At 31.0% G+C, this 27846-nt stretch overlaps 3 non-coding genes and 3 pseudogenes across 3 annotated transcripts; all 6 read right to left on the bottom strand.

Annotated features, from left to right (window-relative positions):
• Positions 1-1278: 1278 nt before the first annotated feature.
• LOC125824729 (U2 spliceosomal RNA) lies at positions 1279-1443 on the bottom strand (annotated as a pseudogene).
• A 394-nt stretch (positions 1444-1837) lies between these two features.
• LOC125824717 (U2 spliceosomal RNA) lies at positions 1838-2031 on the bottom strand. The gene has a single exon (XR_007442797.1). It is a non-coding gene; the product is annotated as a U2 spliceosomal RNA (small nuclear RNA).
• Positions 2032-7311: 5280 nt separating this feature from the next.
• On the bottom strand, positions 7312-8054 carry LOC125824623 (uncharacterized; annotated as a pseudogene).
• A 2293-nt stretch (positions 8055-10347) lies between these two features.
• LOC125824736 (U2 spliceosomal RNA) lies at positions 10348-10512 on the bottom strand (annotated as a pseudogene).
• Positions 10513-10842: 330 nt separating this feature from the next.
• Positions 10843-11037, bottom strand: LOC125824712 (U2 spliceosomal RNA). The gene has a single exon (XR_007442792.1). It is a non-coding gene; the product is annotated as a U2 spliceosomal RNA (small nuclear RNA).
• Positions 11038-23032: 11995 nt separating this feature from the next.
• On the bottom strand, positions 23033-23229 carry LOC125824716 (U2 spliceosomal RNA). The gene has a single exon (XR_007442796.1). It is a non-coding gene; the product is annotated as a U2 spliceosomal RNA (small nuclear RNA).
• Between the last annotated feature and the right edge of the window lie 4617 nt (positions 23230-27846).

The raw sequence follows: 27846 nt of genomic DNA, 5'->3' as shown, positions 1-27846 counted from the left end.
TTCTATTATAAATGTTGTGTAGCGTTAGTTGTTCACTAAAGCTCTCTTCGCATCACCATTTGTCTTTAGTAGTAGTACAGTACATCTTACAGAAAAAAAAAAAAGGTGCCAAATGCTAGGTTGAAACAAATACTACACTTAATATTTCGTTTTCAATTTATTGATAATCAAAATTTTAGGGGTGGTAGAATAGTACCCTGCCACGGTACAGATCGGGGTTCGATTCCCGGCTGGTGCATTATAGAGTGCTGTGAAGATAAATTGTTCAATCAGTGAGAACTTGGGTCCTCACCTTGTCTGATAAAAGATGACAAAATAGTGCGTCTGAGCCCTCTCTTTTTTCCACTATCATTTTTAAATGTCGTTGAAGAGTACAAGATGGGAAATCGAACTCAGTAGTATTACACATTATTATAGGTCATCTTACTGGAAAAAAAAAGTCCTCACCTTGTCTGATAGTAGATGACAAAACAGAGTGGTTCGATTCCTGGCTTGTGCATTGCATTGTGTGAGTGCTAACATGAGTCGTATTGCCTATTCCTAAGCTGCATTACTGACAGAGAAGAAGATTTTTAGTATCAATATGCTCTTCAAAAAGAAGTTATTTTTCCGACCGTACCCCAGGAGGATCAATAGTAATGTCACTTACCCTACAACATGACTCAAACCGTCAACCTACAGGTTGATGTGAAGATGCTCAACCACTTGAGCAAGCCTCATTTATCCTGCGACAAGTTGATCAATTATACAGATGGCTTATAAAAGTCATCTGGACATAACAAGTTTACCGAGGTCCATTGTCTATTCCTAAGGTTCATCACTCCAAAATAAGATAGAAAACAAGAGAGGTAAATTACAATTTTTTGCCTACATAACATTTTCCACGTAACGTATTGATCTTGCTCCAAAAATGTTGAAGGCTAATTAACAAAAAACCTACGTACTAATATCTTTGTCCTGGATCGGAAAGAAACTCCTTCAACAAACCATTGAAAGAAAGGTTTACAACCTAAAATTGGTGGGGTGTGCGAGGCTTAAAGGTCCCGATAGCAAGCTACCGTGATGGACCTTCCCCTCATATTCCTTAGTTGTGAACAATATTGAAAACTAAGAAGAAACACATAAATTATTTTTTCACGAGTCTTCAAAGATTTGTCAATCAATAACACAAATCAAATCTTTTGGTCATCTAGAGATTTCAGAATGTTGAGTATGACGTTATATTTCCAAAAAAAATGATAAGTGATAATGTAAAGTAAGTTTTACAACTAAATTTAGTGGGGGTGCGTCAAGCCAAGACAGTAGTGCAATGCCAGAGGACGCTTGAAGGTCCTGAATCCCAATAGCAAGCTACCGTATGGACATCCCCTAAAAAATAGAGTCAATATAATGTAATATACTGATATGAACAAATACTACACTTGATCTTACATTAGAGGTGGTACTTTGCGACTATGTAGGTAAAATGGTATTTTTAAAACATCAAGCACCAGTACCCTGCCATTGTACAGTCCTGGGTTCGAATCCCGGCTGGTGAAAATATCTGAGTGCTGTGAAGATAAATTGTGCAGTCAGTGAGAACTTTGGGTGCTCACCTTGTGTTTGATTTTAGATGACAAAATAGTGCATCTGAGTCTCTTTTTCCATTATTATTTTTTAATGTTGTTAGAGATTACAAGATGTGAAATCGAATTTGGTCCAATTATATATTGGATCATACTGAAATTGACTCTGCTAAAACCATATATAGGGTCACCATTTATCTTTAGGAGTAGCACAGTACAACTTACTGAAAGTTGTACTGTTATGAAAAAAAAGTTTTTTAGAACTAGTGTTGGTGGGGTGAGCCAGGCCAAGGCAGTAGTGCAACACCAGGGCGACTCATGCAGGTCCCGATAGCAAGCTACCGTGGTGAACCTCCCCCTTAAAAATAGAGTTAATATCGTGTGAGTCGATGACCCACATATCAGATATTAAACTGATAAGAACAGATACTACACTTGATCTTAGCCAAAAGGCCGAGAAAGGTATGCTTTTCCATGTGTTATGCCGGGATATTTTATATGTCACTTGTTAAATTGAATCTCTCTTTTTAGGCAGTGTGGGATAAAATTGTGTTTCTGGAAAATTAGAAGGACTCTAAGAAGTTCATCTATCAAAATTAAGGCTATGGAAACAAAGTTTTTGATTGTTTTTTTGATTCGTCGATGGATTTTCTTTATTTATTGATAAAAATCACCAGTGATTAAGTTCAATATCTTCCAGGAGGAGAAGTATCAAGTGATTTCTTTTCATTTTCTTATGTTTTTGGTGAACTCGATTATCCATATCTACGTGGTTGGTAGATTATCATGATGGTGGAATGGACCGAAAACCACAATCGATATTGAAAACCACCAATATCTCTAGTTTGTTTCATTGTACAAATTATTTAGTTTGGATTTTTTTTTGGTGAAGATGGAATAAAATTGATGTTGAGAATTTATATGCAAAACCCAACTAATTCAGGACTGAGGCATCATTGCAATGGTTGAATTGCTATTTTTGTATTATAGTTGTACTGCATTTCTTAGAAAGGTAAAAAACAATATGATGTACCAGACTGATCTTATCTGCATCAATTTCAGGATCTAAATAGGATAGAAAATTCTAAAACTATCAGTAGCATTACATGTGAAAGAGAATTTAGTCTCCTTTGTTCTAATCTGGACTTAAGTTTGGAACCTTCTATCTCAGGAGGCAGTTACAACCAGTGTTTTAAAGGGCGTGTAACATCTCGCACCTAGAAACAACTATAAAGAGTTTAAAATATGAAAATATTGATTTTTGAAAAGAATAAGGAAATCTGGAAATTTTGTCTAAGTTAAGAAAGTGAGTTTTGGCCATTTTCAAACGGCCATAACTCCTAGCTCAGGATGAGTTAGTAGTAGATCTTGATATGGTTGGAAATCCCTTGGAGATATGTTTCCAACGCCGCCGAGATTACACAATTTCGACATCGTATGAGTTAGATATGCCTTTCGGAAGTTGGGCTGTTGGATTGCGGGAAGTTCCAATCCGGATTTAGGGAAGGACAAAGTAGTCTTTTCTCTAAGTTATTTCCTAATTCGATTTTAGGGGTTTATTGGGGTAAAAACAGAACCTAAATCAGTTTTTGGTAAATTTAAGAACGCTTAGGCTTGGACAAAAAAGAAAAGAAGAAAGAAAGGAGAAAAGCCAAGATTTCGCCAAGAACGTCAAGCATTTGAAGTGGAATTCGTCGGGGGTGATGTCTATTAAGGTATGTGAGATCTTTTAGTGATGGGTTAGTTCACCCACACACCAATTTGTTTCAATTCAGCGATTTGGAGTTGTTTACATGTTAAGAAGTGAAGTTCTTGAAGAACAATTTTGAATTCTTGTTGGTTGATTGTTGAATGCCAGTGTTGATTTGATTCGTGTTTCCGGGTTGTTTTTTGAGTTAAATCTATTGGGTATTGAGGGCACTAATGATCCTAAGTGTTTGGGGAAAGAACCATAGAAGTTTAGAGGGTTTAGAGATGAAAAACGAAGGAGAAAAGTCGGAGTTTGCTGGCCAAGGGGTTGGGGCGCCGCGCCTCTCAGAGCGCCCCACTTCAGAGTCTGAAGATTGGCCTCTGGGGCGACGCGCCAGCCAGAGCGCAACAACTTCAGCTCTGAAGTTTGTGCTCTGGCGCCCCACGCCTCTCAGAGCGCCAAGGACGCCAGTTTACCCCATTCTTCCCCCACCTTTTTGTACTAGTTCCTAAGTGATGTACCTATATTTCCTAGTTGATTCTAACACTCTAAGGTACATCTAAACATCATGAAATCATCCATAAACATGAGATAATGAATCTTGAATCCATAATCCAATTCAAGGAAAGTTAAGATCAAAGTCAAGAGAAGTAAGAGTCAAGTCAAGATAAGTTCCAAGAGTTTTCCAAGAATCTTTTCCAAATATTTTAACTTTGTTTAAGACTTAAAGTTCAAGTTGAGTAAAGAGTAAAGAGTAAAGTTTGAAGTTCATTTCTTCAAAAGTATATGGGGACTAAGTATTCCCAAATTAAAGAGATTTAAATTGTTTTCACATTTAAAGAAGAACGGAAACTGAGATTTCCAAAAAGCCTTCGGGCTAGTTTTCAGAAAAAGAAATTGCTTTCTAAATGAAGCAAGAGGGGAAACTTTGCTTTCCAAGATTGCCTTTGAGCTAAGTTTTTGAGCACTAATCTCAAATCACAGAAGAAGTATGTTTTTTTAAAACATAAGAGCCAGTATATTTTGGGAGTAGTATGGAGCACCGAATTGGGGACGAGCATGAGTTTAGATAACTCACGTCACCATAGAACCATGTAGCCATCATGGGTAGAAAAGGGTCATACTTTTTAGATGAATCCTTTTCGCAATAGACTAGTGGATCCATTAGGCAGTTCAGGTTCTATACATTTGGCCAGGTATAGGATGCGCTGGCAGCGTGAGGTAGATCGCTGTATCATCACTATAACTCTTATGTGATGGTTGTCGGTTAGAGAAACTCTCACATAAGTTATTGTATTTTTATATACATCAGTTTATTGTATTCTTACATACATTTCAGAGTTATGTTGTATCATTGTATATACACAGAGTTGACATTATATTTTTAAACAACTTTTCTTTATATTGCACTTGTTTAAATTTCTTTATATTGAAATGAGTTCAGTAAGTATTCATGACTTGAGAAGAGCCAAGGTAAGTGTTTCTTTCAAATTTCCCTCTCAAGCCTATGTTGTTTTAGCTTTCCAACTCGCATACTTGTACATTCAATGTACTGATGTCAGTTGGCCTGCATCTTATTATGATGCAGACATAGGTAACTAGGATCGGCATTCCGATGCATCGTTGATGCAGTGAGCAGTTCAGAGTCTATTGGTGAGCCTCTTTGCTTTCCGGAGGATCCATTTCATTGCTTTCTAGTTTAGTTTATTAGGATGTTGTAGGGTTTGTCCCAACATCCATCTTAGTTGTTATTAGAGGCTTCATAGACAGTCAAATGTTAGTCCTTGAGTCTTTTCATTATCTTTTCTTATTGTTAAGACTTGGGTTGCCACTTTTGGCCAAGTTGAATGTTTAATCTTTAAAACATTCTCAGTTATTTTGTTATTCAGTTCAGTTAAGTTCATTTATCATTACAGATATGAATATTGTCTTCCGCTGAGTAAGTAAGCCAGACCAAGGGTTCGCTTGGGCTAACAATGGTCTCCGAGTGCCGACCACGTCCAGGGTGTAGGCTCGGAGAGTGACAGGGCGGGGGCATGAGGCGAGACGTTTTATGTAGTACAGGGTGAGACGTAATCCCCGAGACATAGGGAGTAAGTCCCATGGATCTACGGGGCATAGTCTCATGTATATTCAATTTTATAATTTTATTACTACGAAAATAAGCAAAAGTAGAATTAAACTTTCAATGATTTTACAAGTAAATTTTTATAAATAAGCTATAATATATAGAAAAATTATTATGATTTTTATTTGAGATAAATATTAATAAGCAATAATGAAGAAAAAAAGTATTATAATTACTATTTGAGAAATATCACTACACTAATAATAAAAAGGATGATTTAAAGCAAAAAAAAAGATAAAAAAATAATAATTAAGAACACTCAGGACATATGTTTTTACGCCCAGAACTTATTATTTTATGCTTAGTTTTTACGCCCCAAATTCTAGGACTTATCAATTTGGCCCGTAGCGTTTTTGGTACGCTCCTCCCTGAGACTCGCCCAAAAAACATTTTTGAAAGCACTGGTTACAACTCTTTAGAAATGTATAGAAGTTTAACTACTGATGGTAATAATACTGATGTTTAGTTTCATTCCTTTTTTTCTCTGCCATTTCAGATTGTGATGATATCAGTATACTTTCATTTTTTCCGTAAAAAAATATCAATTAAATCTTGATTGATGAAACTTATGATTAAAGAAGCAAGTATCATTTGTCTGATGGATCACATGAAATCATGAATTGAAAACCTACATGAGGACCCATTTAGTAGAAGGTGATGAAGAGTTGTTGGACTCAGCCTCTTCTGTTTCTCTTGTTGATGCTGGTGAAAAGAATTCAACTACTAAATCAACTTTCACAAATTTCAATGAATCACCTTACTAGAAGTTTAGATATATTAGAGATATAATTAGAAGCCCAGACTTGGTAACAAGAAGATTTATGTTGAGTGAGACTCATAATATTATTGTTCTTGATCTCTTTGACCAGTTGGAGAATCAGAAGGCTCGAACTAATAATGCAGAAGAGCATCTGAAGATTAGGAGAAGAGTATTGTTTGATTGGTAGCTGAATGTCTGAATTTCAGTTGATTGTAAACAGAGTTTTGGCAGAGGTCTTGAAGCTTGGGAAAAGTGGACAACCACTTATTCCTTTTGATCAATGTTGTCCATTTTGCCCAAGCTTCAAAACCTCGGCCAAAACTCTGTTTACATCTGAATTCTAGACATTCAACCACCTAATCAAACATCACTTTTCTCCTAATCTTCACATGCTCTTTTGTATTTTTATTAATTCAAGCCTTCTGATTCTCTTAGTGGTAAAAGAGATCAAGAGCAATAATACTCTGAGACTCACTCAACACAAATCCTGCCATTACCAAGTCTAAGCTTCTAATATATCTTTAATATATCAAAAATTCTAATAAGGTGATTAATTAAAATTTGTGCGAGTCAATGTAGTAGTTAAATCATTTTCACTAGGATTAGCAAGAGAAACAGAAGAGGTTGAATCTCACAACTCTGCATCACCTTCCACCAAATAGGTCCTCATGTCGGTTTTCCAATTTATAATTTCGTGAGATTCACCAAACAAACAGATGATACTTGCTCCCTGAATATTAAGTTTCTTTGGTTAAGGTTTAATTGATATATTTTCAGGGGGGAATGGAAGTATATTGGTAATGACAACATTCAGTTCTTCATTCAATGTAATGACTTGACAACATCTTTAAAGTCCATGAGCAATTACTACACTGATCTTATGAGAAAGTGTCTCATCTAATTTTTATAAATCTCTTATAATTTTGAGTTAAACAAACCTTATGAAATGCCTTTTCTTTAACATTTCTATTAAGCAAATTCAACTACCTTCTTCCTATAATTAATTTATTGAAGCAACGCCAAATTAGAGAACAATGACTAAAAAGGCATAAAAACAAGTAGTCAATATAGGCGTAGAAAGAAATTTGACGAAAGAGTGGATACTTAACCGATCGAATTCAACATATATCATCTTAATCTTAAATAGGAGGGAAAAAATAGAATGAAACTAAGTATTTGTATTATTACCATTAGTAGTTAAACTTTTGTAGCTATCCAAAGAGTTGCATCTGTCTCCTGAAATAGAAGGTTCCAAACTTGAGGTCAGACTAGAACAAAGGAGGAGTCTGAATTCTTTTTCACACGTAGTGTTGCTGGCAGTTTTAGGATTTTCTACTCTATTTTGGATCGTGAAATTGATGCAAATAAGATTAGCCTAGCTAGTACGTTATACTTTTTTTTTCCTTTTCTAAGAAAATGCAGTATAGTAATAATACAGAAATAGGAATTCAACAACTACAATAATACCTCAATCCTGAATCAGTTGGATTTTGCATATAAAATCTCAACATCAATTTTTTTCCATCTCCACCATTTTTCCCAATAATTAATAATTTGTAGTACACCTTTAAACAAAAAGCAGAGTCAGTTGAAAAACGAAACAATGAAGAAGCCAGATGGCTAAAAAACTTAACCTTTAAAAGCTGATCTTAACAGCAACAAAAATAGCAACAACATCAAGGTGGGGAATGTTAATCCCCCATAACCAAAGGGGGAAGAAGCTACAATTGGGGAGCACAAGAGAGAACATCGCCGCAGAGGCGATGAGAACATGGAGAAGAAGAGGCGGAGAGCACAAATCATAAAACCCTATCATTTAGGGTTCTTTTATATTCACCTGGTCTGACCACTTTTGGGCCGACCATCTCTTTTTTTGGTATATTTATGTGTGGATCCGTTTAGGAGCCCATTTTTTATTAAATAAAATGGACCATGAGTCCAGATTTAAACTTAAAAAAGAGATATTGGTAGTTTTCAATGTCAATTGTGGTTTTCGGTCCATTCCACAACTATACTTGATTGGTTTGGTTTTATCTAAAAAAAAATGTCAATTCGAGATCAAACCAACCCGATATTATATATATAATTTTTAAAATTATAAGTTTTTATACATAAAAGTATTTACTTTGTATTATTTTTAAAAATATTTCATATACTTTTTCATAGTTTTTATCTATTATCATACTATTTCTAGTTTTTGAGAGTTGAATTTTGAATGGTCCAATAAAGGTTATAGTCCATAGATATTAGTAACTCTTAACAAAACTCAAATTAAAATCAAATCAATACTAGTGCTAAAAAAAAGTTACTTCAACACTAAGAATGATAATGATATTTGTTCTTTAATTTTAGACAAGTGAACTCATCCCTGCTTCGCGAGATCATGCAAAATATAATAATACACTAAATATTATTTAAATAGAAGAGGTATTATATATATATATAATAATGTCTGTATCTTATCTTTTGTATGTGTGTGCGTGTGTGCGCATGTGCGTGCATATGTGTGTGAATTTTAGTTGAAAATTTTAAATACTTTTGAGGGTTGCTTCTTACATGAAAAGAATATTAAATAAAATAATTATATTATACCTTCCTATAAATGTGTAGATGTATAACTTGGTTCCATGGGAAAAAACATTTTTTTTTTTTACATGTAATCATCTTTTTTTGAAGTGAAGGAACATTCTTGTAATTTATAACGATTTTAAAATAAATAACATAAATATACAATTTTCAAAGTAAAAAATAAGCAACTGAAGAAGAAATAAATAAATATACTTTGAAGAATAGATTAGATATATTGAGTTTGTTTATTATAATTAATATATTTTTATTGTAATAAGTAATGGTTACAATTAAATAGCGAGTAATGTTTTAATCGTGGAAATTTCTACGTACGTATTTATCCGTACAATATATATTTGACTACATATACATACATCGTCTTCTTATTTTAAATTTTTGTGATAAGTCTATCACTAATTTATAATTCCCTCAATATAAAACAAACTAATATTAGTTAATATTTTATATCATGTATTTGCGTAATTAAATTTGACTTTATTCATTTCAATCTTTTCCACCCTTCTCTAACCAAATATGAATCGTAATTATGTTTAATGAATTGAATTTTATAGAAATATAATAAACAATTATTATGGAGTCATATGAAATTAATACAGCTTGATATGAAAAAGTAAGTTATATCATTTCTTTATAATGATCATGTCTCAATTATTTTAAATAATATAAATATTTTTTTTTTGCGTATATAATTTTTTAAAAAGTTTTCACGCATGATTTTTCTCGATAGTTTTTATAACTTACATAACAAACACCAATAAAGAATATATTTTAATCATTAAGATTTATTTCTTTTAAGCAATTAATTATAAATTTTAAAATTTGATTAGTAATTAGCAGTTTTTTCAACATAATTAAGTTACGAATTTGAATCAAGAGAAAATAATTATAAATTATAAATTTGATTTATACTTAAGCAGAATTTCAACCATAATTAAGATAAATTCGTGAGGAAGTGGTATCTCTTTAGGATATACTCTAGCATTTTAAAATACCAATTTGAACTAAAAGAAATTATAAACTTACACCAATCACAAGTTGGCATAAAAATTGAACTTAAGAGACATCATAAAGACACACAAGAAAGAAGAAAGGAAAAAGAAAGAAATAATACAATACACATAATATTACGACTTTAATCGTTAAGACATCTAATTCCAAAAAGGGAAAAAAATTGAATTGTTTAGTTATCTCTAATCTCAAAATATCTAAAAGAAAATATTACTAACATGCATATTTGATCGATTTGTTTATAAAAATAAAAAATATCAGTAACCTGAATTGTAACCCAAATTAAAGTAACCGATCCTTTTATCTTACTTGAACGTTGTGGCACCCACGACCTCCAAATCCTAGATCCGCCCTTGGTAGTAGTGCAACACCTAGGCGATGTTTAAAGGTCCTGATAGCAAGCTACCGTGATGGACCTTCCCCTCATATTCCTCTGTTGTGAACAATATTGAAAACTAATAAGAAACACAAATTATTTTTCACGAATATTTAAAGATTTGTCGATTCATAACACAAATTGAATCTTTTGATACTGAGAATGACCTTTTATAATTCCCAAAAAATTGATAAGTGAGAATGTAAAGTAAGCTTTCACAACTAAATTTAGTGGGGGTGCGTCAAGCCAAGACAATAGTGCAATGCCAGAGGACGCTTGAAGGTCCTGAATCCCAATAGCAACCTACCGTATGGACATCCCCTAAAAAATAGAGTCAATATAATGTAATATACTGATATGAACAAATACTACACTTGATCTTACATTAGAGGTGGTACTTTGCGACTATGTAGATAAAATGGTATTTTTATAACATCAAGCACCAGTGGTCTAGTGGTAGAATAGTACCCTGCCACTGTACAGTCCTTGGTTCAATTCCCGGCTGGTGCATTATCTGAGTGCTGTGAGGATAAATTGTGCAGTCAGTGAGAACTTTGGGTGCTCACCTTGTGTCTGATATTAGACGACAAAACCATATAAGGTTCACCATTTATCTTTAGGAGTAGCACAGTACAATTTACTGAAAGAAAAGAACTAATATTACAAATTAGAAGGGACAAATTGTGTACTGTTATGAAAAAAAAAAGGTTTTTAGAACTAGAATTGGTGGGGTGAGCCAGGCCAAGGCAGTAGTGCAACACCAGGGCGACTCTTGAAGGTCCCGATAGCAAGCTACCGTGGTGAACCTCCCCCTTAAAAAATAGAGTTAAAATCTCGTGAATCAATGACTCACATATCAGATATTAAACTGATAAGAACAGATACTACACTTGATCTTAGCCAAAAGGCCGAGAAAGGTATGATTTCCCATGTGTTATGCCGGGATATTTTATATGTCACTTGTTAAATTAAATCTCTCTTTCTAGGCAGTGTGGGATAAAATGAAGGCCATGGAAACAAAGTTTTTGATTATTTTTTTGATTCGTCGATGGATTTTCTTTATTTATTGATATAAATCACCAGTGATTAAGTTCAATATCTTCCAAGAGGAAAAGTATCAAGTGATTTCTTTTCATTTTCTTATGTTTTTGGTGAACTCGATTATCCATATCTACGTGGTTGGTAGATTTTTCATGATGGTGGAATGGAACGAAAACCACAATCGATATTGAAAACAACCAATATCTCTAGTTTCTTTCATTGTACAAATTATGTAGTTTGGAATTTTTTTTGGTGAAGATGGAATAAAATTGAGGTTGAGAATTTATATGCAAAACCCAACTAATTCAGGATTGAGGCATCACTGCAATGGTTGAATTGCTATTTTTGTATTATAGTTGTACTGCATTTCTTAGAAAGGTAAAAAACAATATGATGTACTGGACTGATCTTATCTGCATCAATTTCAGGATCTAAATAGGATAGAAAATTCTAAAACTGTCAGTAGCATTACATGTGAAAGAGAATTTAGTCTCCTTTATTCTAATCTGGACTTAAGTTTGGAACCTTCTATCTCAGGAGGCAGTTACAACCAGTGTTTTAAAGGGCGGGGCATGAGGCGAGACGTAAGCCCCGAGACATAGTGAGTAAGTCCCATGAATCTACGAGGCATAGTCTGATGTATATTCAATTTTATAATTTTATTACTAAGAAAATAAGCAAAAGTAAAATTAAACTTTCAATTATTTTACAAGTAATTTTTATAAATAACCTATAATATATAGAAAAATTATTATGATTTTTATTTGAGATAGATATTAATAAGCAATAATGAAGAAAAAAAGTATTATAATTACTATTTTAGTAATATCACTACACCAATAATAAAAAAAATGATTTAAAGCAAAAAAAAAAAGAAAGAATAATTAAAAACACTCAGGGCATACGTTTTTACGCCCAAAACTTATGGTTTTATGCTTAGTGCTTACTCCCCAAATTCTAGGACTTATCAATTTGCGCCCTAGCATTTTTGGTACACCCCCCTGATACTCGCCCAAAAAACGTTTTTAAAAACACTGGTTACAACTCCTTAGATATCTATAGAAGTTTAACTACTGATGGTAACAATACTGATATTTAGTTTCATTCATTTTTTTCTTTGCCATTTCAGATTGTGATGATATCAGTATACTTCCATTTTTTCCTTAAAAAAATATTAATTATATCTTGATTGATGAAACTTATGATTTAGGAAGCAAGTATCATTTGTCTGATGGATCTCACGAAATCATGAATTGAAAAACCTACATGAGGACCCATTTGGTAGAAGGTGATGAAGAGTTGTTGGACTCAACCTCTTCTGTGTCTCTTGTTGATGCTGGTGAAAAGGATTCAACTACTAAATCGACTTTCACAAATTTCAATGAATCACCTTACTGGAAGTTTAGATATAGTAGAGATATAATTAGAAGCCCAGACTTGGTAACGGGAAGATTTATGTTGAGTGAGACTCATAATATTATTGTTCTTGATCTCTTCCATCAGTTGGAGAATCAAAAGGCTCGAACTGATAATGGAGAAGAGCATCTGAAGATTAGGAGAAGTGTATTCATTGATTCGGTAGTTGAATGTCTGGAATTCAGTTGATTGTAAACAGAGTTTTGGCAGAGGTCTTGAAGCTTGGGCAAAGTGGACAACCACTTCTTCCTTTTGATCAATGTTGTCCATTTTGCCCAAGCTTCAAAAGCTCGGCTAAAACTCTGTTTACATCTGAATTCCAGTCATTCAACCACCTAATCAAACAACACTTTTTTCCTAATCTTCACATGCTCTTTTGTATTTTTATTAATTCAAGCATTCTAATTCTCTTAGTGGTAAAAGAGATCAAGAGCAATAATACTCTGAGACTCACTCAACACAAATCCTGCCATTACCAAGTCTAAGCTTCTAATATATCTAAAATTACAATAAGGTGATTAATTAAAATTTGTGCGAGTCAATGTAGTAGTTAAATCATTTTCACTAGGATTAGCAAGAGAAACAGAAGAGGTTGAATCTCACAACTCTGCATCAGCTCCCACCAAATAGGTCCTCATGTAGGTTTTCCAATTTATAATTTCGTGAGTATCACCAAACAAACAGATGATACTTGCTCCTTGAATATTCAGTTTCCATTAGTTAAGATTTAATTGATATATTTTCAGGGGGAAGTGGAAGTATATTGGTAATGACAACATTCAGTTCCTCATTCAATGTAATGACTTGACAACATCTTTAAATTCCATGAGCAATTACTACACTGATCTTATGAGAAAGTGTATCACCTAATTTTTATGAATCTCTTATGATTTTGAGTTAAACAAACCTTATGAAATGCCCTTTCTTTAACATTTCTATTAAGCAAATTCAACTACCTTCTTCCTATAATTAATTTATTGAAGCAACGCTATACAATCAAATTAGAGAACAATGACTAAAAAGGCATAAAAATAAGTAGTCAATATAGGCGTAGGAAGAAATTTGACAAAAGAGTGGACACTTAGCCAATCGAATTCAACATATATCATCATAATCTTAAATAGGAGATAAAAAATAGAATGAAGTTAAGTATTACTATAATTACCATCAGTAGTTATACTTTTGTCGCTATCCAAAGAGTTGCATCTGTCTCATGTAATAGAAGGTTCCAAACTTGAGGTCAGACTAGAACAATGGAGTCTGAATTCTTTTTCACACGTAATGTTGCTGGTAGTTTTAAAATTTTCTACTCTATTTTGGATCCTGAAATTGATGCAGATAAAATTAGCCTAGCTAGTACATTATACTTTTTTTTCCTTTTCTAAGAAAATGCAGTATAGTAATAATACAGAAATAGGAATTCAACAACTGCAATAATACCTCAATCCTGAATTAGTTGGATTTTGCATATAAAATCTCAACATCAATTTTATTCCATCTCCACCATTTTTCCCAATACTTAATAATTTGTAGTACACCTTCAAACAAAAAGCAGAGTCAGTTGAGAAACGAAACAATGAAGAAGCCAGATGGCTAAAAAAATGAACCTTTAAAAGCTGATCTCAACAGCAACAACAATAGCAACAACATCAAGGTGGGGAATGTTAATCCCCCATAACCAAAGGGGGAAGAAGATACAGTTGGGGAGCACAAGAGAGAACATCTCCGCAGAGGCGATGAAACAAGGAGAAGAAGAGACGGAGAGCACAAATCATAAAACGCTATCATTTAGGGTTCTTTTATATTTACTTGGTCTGACCAATTTTGGGCTGACCAACTTTTTTTGGTATATTTATGTGTGGATCCATTTAGGAGCCCATTTTTTATTAAATAAAATGGACCATGAGTCCAGATTTAAACTTTAAAAAAGGGATATTGGTAGTTTTCAATGTCAATTGTGGTTTTCGGTCCATTCCACAACTATACTTGATTGGTTTGGTTTTATCTAAAAAAAATGTCAATTCGAGATCAAACCAACCCGACATTCAACAAATTTGATTATCAGGGACGAATAATTTCGTCATCTATAAATCATATTTCGTCACTAAAACTCTTGTGTGACGAAAAAAATTTCATCAATCAGTCGTCACTAAAAGTATACAAAGACGATTTAGTGCTTCGTCACTAAAATATTATATTAACTACAAAAAGAAAAATTGTCCCTAAATGCATAAACATTTGTGACGAATTTATTTGTCATAAAAAGTGTAACTTTTTTGTAGTTAATAGTATGTTTTGTCACTAAAAATATTATTATTAGTGACAAAATTAAATCATCACTAAATTATTTTGTTCAATCAGTGACGACATCAAATGTCTCTAAAGCTATATGTATTTCATAGTTGAAAAAATACAATATCGTCACTAATGACTATTTTAATATATACAAAACAAATATTTTGTCCTTGAATGTATAAATTAGGGACAAATTTATTATTATAATTAATAATTTTGTGATTAAATATATCATTTTTTCTCTAAAAGTGTTACTTTTATCGACGCCATATATTGTCACTAAATATTATCATAAGTAGTTACAATTACAACTGTCACAAATTAAAAAAATAATTCATATTCAATAAAAAGGGGTACTAGGACAATACATTTTGTGTCACTGAATGTAATCAACTTGTGATGAATTAATTTAATTCATGACAAAAATATTTGTCATAAAATTCACCCATGATCATATAATAAAAACAACTAAAATTATACTAAATTAATAATATCTCATTACAAACTCCTACAATAAAAGTAAAATATGTCCAATGACAAGAAAATCAAACAAAAAATATACTAAATATTACTCCTAAACAAAGACATATAAGTAAAAATTCTTTCCAAAATATCAATAATGTGGTAACACATAGCTGGTAATCAATCTTGATTCATTTCTTACCCTTTATACCTGTACAAAGAGAGAGAAAATAAAACAAAGATTTAGATTGAGATGATTATACTAGAGTCAAAAGTAAAATATGTAACACAATTTGTCTTTCATATGTTCTAATGCCCACTTTTATAAGGCTTATTTGATAGATTATCCCTGAAATTACAATTCCATATATATATATATATTAGTACTTTCCAATTTACAATATAAATTTTATCATTACAAGTTTAACATAAGTGAATGTTTATGGAGTATATCATCACAAACTACTCTACATGGCAACATAAACTTTATCATTCATGAAGACTATTAACTATTAAAATATAATGTAATCTATGTAGGAATTCTCACATTCGAATCAAACATGCGTGAATTAAAGGAAAAATTACATATAACTAGAATTTATAGCCTCATCCATTTTGTTGCAAAAAAAAGAAGTGAGAGTTCTAGAAAACAAAACTCAAGCAATTTCTTAGAACAACATAGAAAAAGACCATCAATTTATAAAACAAAATTAATGTGATTAAGAAATGACACAAATGAAGCAATCAAAAGGCTCTTTTATTATGAAGTTGACAGATAAATACTTGTAAGTCCAAATCTTTTTTATCTAGCTCATTTAACTAAAAATTGAAATGTTATGTCAGTGAATTAGGTGCATGTTATCAACAATGTAATTCTCATTCGCTAAATACAAAAGCTCTAAAATAACTCATGAATGTGGCAGGTGAATACAAAAGCCAAGAACTGATATTGCTAAGGCAATGAATAAAAGTCTCTTAACTGAAACAAATATTTCTAACGTGCCTAAAACTCACCTAGTATTAAAAGTACTTACTCTTATTTTGGTGAATTTTAGAGAACTAATTTTTCATTCCATTATTATATTAACTGATACTATTTTTAAATAAATTAATTCTCATATCAAAGGATTCAACTAATTCAAAATGGAGTAAATTCAAGTTTAACAACATAACCCATTTATTTGTTTGTTAGGTAATCACATTTATTTTAAAATATGTAAATTAAAATAGGCAATTGACATGAACATTAAGCTACAACAATGTCATAAAAATAGTGGCTTAGGCATGACAAAATTAAACAACAACAACAACAACAAAAATAAAAAAATTCTTACATTATATAGGACTTCATTCATTAAATAGAGATATAACACTTTAACCCAATCTTCATTTCAATCGAATTATAAATAAAACAAAATTATAGAAAAACTTATCACATAATTACATCAATTTCCATAAATAAATTAAGAGATAAGGTGAAGTTGAGTACCACAAATGAAGAAATAAAAACCGCAAAGTCTTGATCAAGCTCGATTAAAACATAATTATTTTTTTGGTGCGAGTGTATTGTATTTTTGTTTCCGTGTGTTGTTGTTGCTTTGCGTGTATATTGTTTTTTTTTTGGTTTGTGTTGATCGTCCTTTTTTTGTTTGTTTGTGTGTTTTTGTGTGATGGTAGTATAGGAGTTTTTTTGTCCTTTCGTTCCTTTTTGTCGTTTGCTGGGTTTGGGGTAGTGTAGGTGTGTGTTTCTGATTCTTTTAATTTTGGTTTATTGTTGTGTTAATACAGGTAATGATTGTGTGTGTGTGGGTAGATGGTGGGTAAACTATTAGGGTAGTGGGAGGAAAATAGGATGGAGTAGGTGTAGTAGTGGGGTAAGAGGTAGTTTTGGTGAGTTTTTATTTATTTATTAAATTTATATAAAAATTATAAAAATATTAGCTAATTATTTTGAACTAATGAAAATATAAGAAAAAATAAATAGTTAATCTGAAAATGTAATTAAAGAAAATATTAAAAGAAAACATATAAAAAATTTTATAATTTTTTATTTCTTTTTAAAACAATTGAAAAAATAAAACTTACCTAACAATGTGATTCAATTTTTTGTGGTTTTCAAATCATTTAAAATAAACTTAATAAAATAAAATTAAAATTAAAATATTTAATTTAAATTTTAAAAAAATATTTAAACACTAAAAATAATGTAAAACTTAAGTTTGGTAAACATTTACGTGTCTACACAATATATTAAACCAAATATAATAATCTATAAAATGACCTAATTGACTCTAGATGTATGAGGATGTGAGGGTTTTAGAATAAAGAATTCAAAATATGGGCAAACAATTGTAATCTTAGTTGAATTGAGTGGCCTATTGTATTAGGAATTTAGTCAATTCAATTTAAATATTGTCAAATCGAATCAATTAGCTAAATTCGATTGAAGTTGAAATAAGACAAGTAATTATCGATTAATTATTTGAGGTTCTTAATTTAAACAAGACAAATATTTCTTAAGACATAAATTAATTAATAATTATACATAAATATGAAGTTAACTAATTTAGAGTTTATATATATATATATATATATATATATATATATATATATATACAGACACACACATAGTTATATAATTATTTCTGAAAACTAAAAAAACTATTTAGAGAATAGATTTAACATATTTTTGAAATTTCAAAAATAATGATTTCAAATTGAAGAAGCTTGATAATTAATACGAATTGCATATGATCAAAATTGGGTGTCAACACTCGTGATGATTGAAAGGTGTCCTATATTATAATTTTATATAATCAATGTTTATACACACTTATAAAGTGCAGGTACATTATTTAAAAATTATCTACAATTGATTTGTGTATGAGTTGTTTAATTATATATAACAATATAAAAGTGTATATAAGCACCTTTTATACACTATTATACACGTATATACAAGTCTATACACTATTTTAAATTAAAAATTATCCAGTATAATTATAAAGTTACATAAAATTAAACTTTCGACTTTATTAAAAGAAATACTAATACCCGGTTCGCTTCGATCGGTAAATCAAATTTTAAAAAAATATTGATACCCACAACGATAGTACTTTATGATAATATATTCAAAATCTTAGTTGGTTAATTTCTTTCATTTGTGCTTTCATTTTTTTTTAGTTTATTTCAATTTCGACACGAATGAAAAAGGTAATAGAATCCATGAAATATTTTGCATCTCTGTAGTCTAAGGTTGTAAGTCGATATTATCTCTATAGAGTTGCTCTACGTAAAAGGATCCACTACTAATTATGTATGTATTTTTAGAAAGAAGCAAATAGATCGACTTAGTTTGTACAGTTACCAACAAAAAATAAAACATTCCCTTCTTTTGTGGTTAACAATTATCAGCGCAATTTTTTTTTTTCCGTTTTTCATATATAATAAATAAAAGATTTGATCTTATTATTCAATTTCTCTACGTAAAATGAAATGAACAAAATAATAAAATTGATATATTTCAAAATAAAAATAATCTTAAAAATGGTGGAAAATCTACCATTTTATAAATTTCAGCTTCTAAGAAATTAAATAAATTCCCGTTAATAAAGTCGTTGGAGTACAAGATTTGGAATCAAAATATGAGAGTAATTTTTTTTTAATTGCAGGAAATTCATTTCTATTAAATATAAATAAATTTCTTTCTACAACTAATGAGTAATAACATTTTTCTTTTTATAATAAATTTTAGTATTCTCAAGTCATTAGTAGCAATAAATATTTCATTTCATCCTCCATTGAATAAAAATTAGGACTTGTATCTTCTTTTACCGTGAATTTTATTTTGAATCATTGAGGTAAGGTTCTTTTCTTAAGAGTAATTTGAAGAAAAAGTAGTGGGAAAAAAAAACAACTGAAAAATGGGTTGAAGACTTAATTTCACATAGACATGAGTTCTATTTGTATAAAAATAGTCAAGAGACCATACATGATAAATTTTTGAATACTTAAAGGACTAAAACTAGTAAATGCATAGTCAAGGGACTAAAGATGGTAAGTATATAATTAAGGGACCAAATTTGTTAACATTTTGAATAGTTAAAGGACTAAATGTGATAAATGTATAGTTATAGGACTATTTTATATCTACTTCAATAGTTGAGGGACCATTTATGAAATTCTCTAATTATGAACAATCGTACCCAAAGAAAATTTTGTATATAGCTATGAACTTTTTTGTAGCAATTAGTTGAATTATTCAACTACAAATTCTAAGTCGTCGCTATTTCATACCTTACATATTTTGTGACAATTTTTTGTTGTCACTAAATCGTAGGTTGATTAGAGACAATAAAATGATTGTCACCAATTGTTTATATTATTAGTGACGAAAATAAATGCCACAGTTAAATCTAAATTTTTATAGCTAAAATTTAGAATATTTAACTACAAGCTCTAATTTGTCACTATTGTATCAACATATTTTTGAGATGAAATTATTTTGTGTCTAAAAATTAATTAATTTTAAGACAAAAAATAATTTGTCACAAATTAAAAAAATCATTAGTGATGAAATAATGTGTCACTGGTAACTTTAAATTTGTGACTACAATACTCAATAAATGGCGCCAATACATTTTTTGGTGGGAAACTTTAGTGGACAAAACTTTGCTACGAACTATTATGTTTTGTCACTAAAAGTATCTTCCTTGTATATTTAAGCATGAAAAGTAATTTTTGTCACTAAAAGTGAACAATTAATGATGATTTTTATGTCGTAGCTATATATCATATTTGTTATAGTGATTATATATATAATTTTTTATACATAAAAGTATTTACTTTGTATTATTTTAAAAAATATTTCTTATACTTTTTCATAGTTTTTATCTTTTATCATATTATTTCTAGTTTTTGAGACTTGAATTTTGAATGGTCCAATAAAGATTATATTCCATAGATATTAGTAACTCTAACAAAACTCAAATTAAAATCAAATCAATACTAGTACTAAAAAAAAGTTACTTCAACACTAAGAATGATAATAATATTTGTTTTTTAATTTTACACAAGTGAACTCATTCCCGCTTCGCGAGATCATGCAAAATATAAATAATACACTAAGGGCCTGTTTGGAAGGACACCCTGGTAATTGGATTTGGTGTAATTGGTGTAATTACACTGTCGATGTCTTGTTTGGAAGGACAAGTAATTACTTGGTCAGCAGGTAATTGGTGTAATTTGTAGGGAGTAATTACACTCTACAATTCACAGGCAGAGACTGTTAATTGCTGGTAATTACATGGTGTAATTACCACCTGATTACTTTTTAATTTCTTTTTTTTATTTCTATTTTTATTTTTTTGTTTTAATTTTTTTTACTTCTATTATTTTAAGTTCTTTTTTTATTTTTATTATTCTAAAAATTTGCAAAAGTTTATTTTTTATTTTATATTATTATATTTCATTTTCTTCTTATTCTCAACCTTACTTTACGTGATTCTATGTAATTTTCTTGTATTATCTATTTCTTCATGCCATGCTTATTTTCTCATTAGCATAATTTTATTAGTATTCTAATTTTTAAATTAAAATTTATTGTTAAGTAAGGTTATAGACTTATGTTTTCTTTATTAATAAAAAATAAAAATAAATCATATTTATTGCTATGTTGAAATTTGTTATAAGAGTATTATGTTAAATTTTTTGTTTTGAATTTATAACCTATGTTATATTTTCAGTTTCATTTGTTTTAGTAATATTGAATTTACATTGCACGTGATTTTTAATTAGACTTGATAGAATATATTTTTGTCAAACATTTAATAATTTATGACATTTTATTTATATATTATTCTTTTTATCAAACATGCATTTCACAATGTTCGTAGAAACTTCATATTTTTAGTTGTTACGATCAATTCAATTGAAATATATTAATTTGAAAAAATATAAATCAATTATTTTTTCATAATATTAGTTACAGAAAATATGTTTATTAATTAATATATTTTCAAACAAGAATATATATTTTAAATATTTAATTTAATGTCATTTATAAAGTTTTTTATTTGTCTAGTATAAATTTTAAATAATTAATTTTTATTTTTAAAATTTATTATAATTTTATGATTGCAATTGTCCATCCAAACAGAACATGTGTAATTACACTGTGGCATCCAAACAGGACATGTGTAATTACACTGTGGCAACCAACCAAATAAATAGACTTTGAAGAATATATTAGATATATTGAGTTTGTTTATTATAATTAATATACTTTTATTGTCAATAAGTAATGGTTACAATTAACTAGCGAGTAATGTTTTAACCGTGGAAATTTCTACGCATGTATTTATCCATACAATATATATTTGACTACATATACATACATCATCTTCTTATTTTAAATTTTTGTGATAAGTCTATCACTAATTTATAATTTCCTCTGTATAAAACAAACTAATATTAGTTAATACTTTATATCATTTATTTGCATAATTAAATTTGACTTTATTCATTTCGATCTTTTCCACCCTTCTCTAACCAAATATGAATCGTAATTATGTTTAATGAATTTAATTTTATAGAAATATAATAAACAATTATTATGGAGTCATATGAAATTAATACAACTTGATCTTATGATGAAAAAGTAAGTTAAATCATTTCTTTATAATATCTATAACAATGATCATGTCTTAATTATTTTAAATAATATAAATATTTCTTTTTTGCGTATATAATTTTTTTAAAGTTTTCACGCATGCATTTTTCTCGATAGTTTTTATAACTTACATAGCAAACACCAATAAAGAATATATTTTAATCATTAAGATTTATTTCTTTTAAACCATCAATTATAAATTTTAAAATTTGATTAGTAATTAGCAGATTTTTCAACATAATTAAGTTACTAATTTGAACCAAGAGAAAATAATTATAAATTTTAAATTTGATTTATACTTGAGGAGAATTTCAACCATAATTAAGATAAATTCGTGAGGAAGTGATATCTCTTTAGGATATACTCTAGCATTTTAAAATACTAATTTGAACTAAAAGAAATTATAAACTCACACCAATCAGAAGTTGGTATAAAAATTAAACTTAAGAGATATCATAAAGACACACAAGAAAGAAAGAAATAATACAATACACATATCATTACGACTTTAATCGTTAAAACTAGAAGGAAAAGCAAAATAAATACATAATTGTGTAAGATCTTGTTGATATCCACTTCACAAGACTGTCAATATTCATGAACTTTCTTCTTAAACAAAAGTAGAAAGGCATCACTCTTGTTGATATCCACTTCAAGTCTATCACTATTCAAAATATTTTTTCATATCAAAAGTAGTTTGACAATTCTGGCATCTATGCCTTCTTCTTTTTTGTTATCCGTCATTCTTTTCTGTTATAAATGTTGTGTAGCGTTAGTTGTTCACTAAAGCTCTCTTCGCATCACCATTTATCTTTAGTAGTAGTACAGTACATCTTACTGAAATAAAAAGGTGCCAAATGGTAGGTTGAAACATTAGTCTAATTGTCAAGATTTTATAAGTTATAGCTAATATTAGTTCATATCTGATTTTAATTAAAATGTGCAACTTGGAATGGCATAGAGAGCTCTGACGTATCAAACTGCCCAAAATTATGTACTTCTATGAAATCAAAGGTTTTTATAACTAGAATTGTGGGGTGAGCCAGGCAGAGGCAGTAGTGCAACACCAAGGCGACTCATGAAGGCCCCAATAGCAAGCTACCGTGGTGAACCTCCCCCCTTAAAAAAATAGAGTTAATATCGTGTGAGTCGATGACGCACATATCAGATATTAAACTGATAAGAACAGATACTACACTTGATCTTAGCCAAAAGGCCGAGAAAGGTATGATTTTCTATGTGTTATGCCGGGCTATTTTATTGGTTACTTGGTTACATAAAATCTCTCTTCTAGGCAGTGTGGGATAAAAATGTGTTTCTGGAAAATTAGAAGGACTCTAAGAAGTTCATCTATCAAAATTAAGGCCATGGAAACAAAGTTTTTGATTATTTTTTTGATTCGTCGATGGATTGTCTTTATTTATTGATAAAAATCACCAGTGATGAAGTTCAATATCTTCCAAGAGGAGAAGTATCAAGTGATTTCTTTTCATTTTCTTATGTTTTTGGTGAACTCGATTATCCATATCTACGTGGTTGGTAGATTTTCATGATGGTGGAATGGACCGAAAACCACAATCGATATTGAAAACCACCAATATCTCTAGTTTGTTTCATTGTACAATTATTTAGTTATCAATTTTTTTTGGTGGAAGATGGAATAAAATTGATGTTAGAGAATTTATATGCAAAACCCAACTAATTCAGGATTGAGGCATCATTGCAATGGTTGAATTGCTATTTTTGTATTATAGTTGTACTGCATTTCTTAGAAAGGTAAAAAACAATATGATGTACCAGACTGATCTTATCTGCATCAATTTCAGGATCTAAATAGGATAGAAAATTCTAAAACTGTCAGTAGCATTACATGTGAAAGAGAATTTAGTCTCCTTTGTTCTAAATCTGGACTTAAGTTTGGAACCTTCTATCTCAGGAGGCAGTTACAACCAGTGTTTTTAAAGGGCGTGTAACATCTCGCACCTAGAAACGACTATAAAGAGTTTAAAATATGAAAATATTGATTTTTGGAAAGAATAAGGAAATCTGGAAATTTTGTCTAAGTTAAGAAAGTGAGTTTTGACCATTTTCAAACGACCATAAATCCTAGCTCAGGATTAGTTAGTAGCAGATCTTGATTTGGTTTGAAATCCCTTGGAGACATTTTCCAACGCCGCCGAGATTACACAATTTCGACATCGTATGAGTGAGATATGCCTTTCGGAAGTTGGGCTGTTGGATTGAGGGAAGTTCCAATCCGGATTTAGGGAAGGACAAAGTAGTCTTTTCTCTAAGTTATTTCCTAATTCGATTTTAGGGGTTTATTGAGGTAAAAACAGAACCTAAATCAGTTTTTGGTAAATTTAAGAACGCTTAGGGCTTGGAGAAAAAAGAAAAGAAGAAAGAAAGGAGAAAAGCCAAGATTTCGCCAAGAACGTCAACCGTTTGAAGTGGAATTTGTCGGGGGTGATCTCTATTAAGGTATGTGAGATCTTTTAGTGATGGGTTAGTTCACCCACACACCAATTTGTTTCAATTCAGTGATTTGGAGTTGTTTTACATGTTAAGAAGTGAAGTTCTTGAAGAACATTTTTGAATTCTTGTTGGTGATTGTTGAATGCCAGTGTTGATTGATTCGTGTTTCCGGGTTGTTTTTCAAGTTAAATCTATTGGGTATTGAGGGCACTAATGATCCTAAGTGTTTGGGGAAAGAACCATAGAAGTTTAGAGGGTTTAGAGATGAAAAACGAAGGAGAAAAGTCGGGAGTTGTCTGGGCAAGGGGTTGGGGCGCCGCGCCTCTCAGAGCGCCCCACTTCAGAGTCTGAAGTTTGGCCTCTGGGGCGACGCGCCACAACTTCAGCTTCTGAAGTTTGTGCTCTGGCGCCCCACGCCTCTCAGAGCGCCAAGGACGCCAGTTTACCCCATTCTTCCCGCACTTTTCCGTACTAGTTCCAAAGTGATGTACCTATATTTCCTAGTTGATTCTAACACTCTAAGGTACATCTAAACATCATGAAATCATCCATAAACATCAGATAATGAACCTTGAAATCCATAATCCAATTCAAGGAAATTTAAGATCAAAGTCAAGAGAAGTAAGAGTCAAGTCAAGATAAGTTCCTAGAGTTTTCCAAGAGTCTTTTCCAAATGTTTTAAGACTTAAAGTGCAAGTTGAGTAAAGAGTAAAGAGTAAAGTTTGAAGTTCATTTCTTCAAAAGTATATGGGGACTAAGTATTCCCAAATTAAAGAGATTTAAATTGTTTTCACATTTAAATAAGAATGGAAACTGAGATTTCCAAAGAGCCTTCGAGCTAGTTTTCAGAAAAAGAAATTGCTTTCTAAATGAAGCAAGAGGGGAATTTTTTTTTCCAAGATAGCCTTTGAGCTAAGTTTTTGAGCACTAATCTCAAATCACAGAAGAAGTATTTTTTTTTAAAAACATAAGAGCCAGTATATTTTGGAAGTAATATTGAGCACCGAATTGGGGACGAGCATGAGTTTAGATAACTCACGTCACCATAGAACCATGTAGCCATCATGTGTAGAAAAGGGTCATACTTTTTAGATGAATCCTTTTCGCAATAGACTAGTGGATCCATTAGGCAGTTCAGGTTCTATACCTTTGGCCGGGTATAGGATGCGCTGACAGCGTGAGGTAGAACGCTGTATCATCACTATATCTCTTATGTGATGGTTGTCGGTTAGAGAAACTCCCACATAAGTTATTGTATTTTTATATACATTAGTTTATTGTATTCTTACATACATTTCAGAGTTATGTTGTATCCTTGTATATACACAAAGTTGACATCATGTTTTTAAACAACTTTTCATTATATTGCACTTGTTTAAACTGCTTTATATTGAAATGAGTTCAGTAAGTATTCATGAGTTGAAAAGAGCCAAGGTAAGTGTTTCTTACAGATTTCCCTCTCAAGCCTATGTTGTTTTAGCTTTCCAACTCGCATACTTGTACATTCAATGTACTGATGTCAGTTGGCCTGCATCTTATTATGATGCAGACACAGGTAACTAGGATCGGCATTCCGATGCATTGTTGATCCAGTGAGCAGTTCAGAGTCTGTTGGTGAGCTTCCTTGCTTTCCGGAGGATCCATTTCATTGCTTTCTAGTTTAGTTTATTAGGATGTTGTGGGGTCTGTCCCAAACATCCATCTTAGTTGTTATTAGAGACTTCATAGACAGTCAAATGTTAGTCCTTGAGTCTTTTCATTATCTTTTCTTATTGTTAAGACTTGGGTTACCACTTTTGGCCAAGTTGAATGTTTAATCTTTAAAACATTTTCAGTTATTTTGTTATTCAGTTCAGTTAAGTTCATTTATCATTATAGATATTAATATTATCTTTCGCTGAGTATGTAAGCCAGACCAAGGGTTCGCTTGGGGCCAACAATGGTCTCCGAGTTGCCGGCCACGTCCATGGTGTAGGCTCGGAGAGTGACAGGGCGGGGGCATGAGGCGAGACGTTTTATGTAGTACATGGCGAGACGTAATCCCCGAGACATAGGGAGTAAGTCCCATGGATCTACCGGGAATAGTCTCATGTAATTCAATTTATAATTTTATTACTACGAAAATAAGCAAAAGTAAAATTAAACTTTCAATGATTTTACAAGTAAATTTTTATAAAAAACCTATAATATATAGAAAAATTATTATGATTTTTATTTGAGATAGATATTAATAAGCAATAATGAAGAATATAGTATTATAATTACTATTTGAGAAATATCACTACACTAATAATAAAAAGGATGATTTAAAGCAAAAAAAAAGATAAAAAAATAACAATTAAGAACACTCAGGCATACGTTTTTACGCCCAGAACTTATGATTTTATGCTTAGTGCTTAGTCCCCAAATTCTAGGACTTATCAATTTGCGCCCGTAGTTTTTTGGTACGATCCTCCCTGAGACTCACCCAAAAAACGTTTTTGAAAGCACTGGTTACAACTCTTTAGAAATGTATAGAAGTTTAACTACTGATGGTAATAATACTAATATTTAGTTTCATTCCTTTTTTCTCTGCCATTTCAGATTGTGATGATATCAGTATACTTCCATTTTTTCCTTAAAAAAATATTAATTAAATCTTGATTGATGAAACTTATGATTAAGGGATCAAGTATCATTTGTCTGATGGATCACACAAAATGATGTATTGAAAACCTACATGAGGACCCATTTGGTAGAAGGTGATGAAGAGTTGTTAGACTCAGCCTCTTATGTTTCTCTTGTTGATGCTGGTTAAAAGGATTCAACTACTAAATCGACTTTCACAAATTTCAATGAATCACCTTACTAGAAGTTTAGATATATTAGAGATATAATTAGAAGCCCAGACTTGGTAACGGGAAGATTTATGTTGAGTGAGACTCATAATATTATTGTTCTTGATCTCTTTGACCAGTTGGAGAATCAGAAGGCTCGAACTAATAATGCAGAATAGCATCTGAAGATTAGGAGAGAGTATTGTTTGAGTGGTAGTTGAATGTCTGAATTTCAGTTGATAGAGTTTTGGCAGAGGTCTTGAAGCTTGGGAAAAGTGGACAACAACTACAATAATACCTCAATCCTGAATTAGTTGAATTTTGCATATAAAATCTCAACATCAATTTTATTCCATCTCCACCATTTTTCCCAATAATTAATAATTTGTAGTACACCTTCAAACAAAAAGCAGAGTCAGTTGAAAAACGAAACAATGAAGAAGCCAGATGGCTAAAAAACTGAACTTTTAAAAGCTGATCTCAACAGCAACAACAATAGCAACAACATCAAGGTGGGGAATGTTAATCCCCATAACCAAAGGGGGAAGAAGCTAC

The sequence above is a fragment of the Solanum verrucosum genome, unplaced genomic scaffold (assembly GCF_900185275.1).
Source record: "Solanum verrucosum unplaced genomic scaffold, falcon-dt-bn FXZP01000022.1, whole genome shotgun sequence".
NCBI lineage: Eukaryota > Viridiplantae > Streptophyta > Magnoliopsida > Solanales > Solanaceae > Solanum > Solanum verrucosum.
This window is presented reverse-complemented; position numbering and strand designations above follow the sequence as displayed.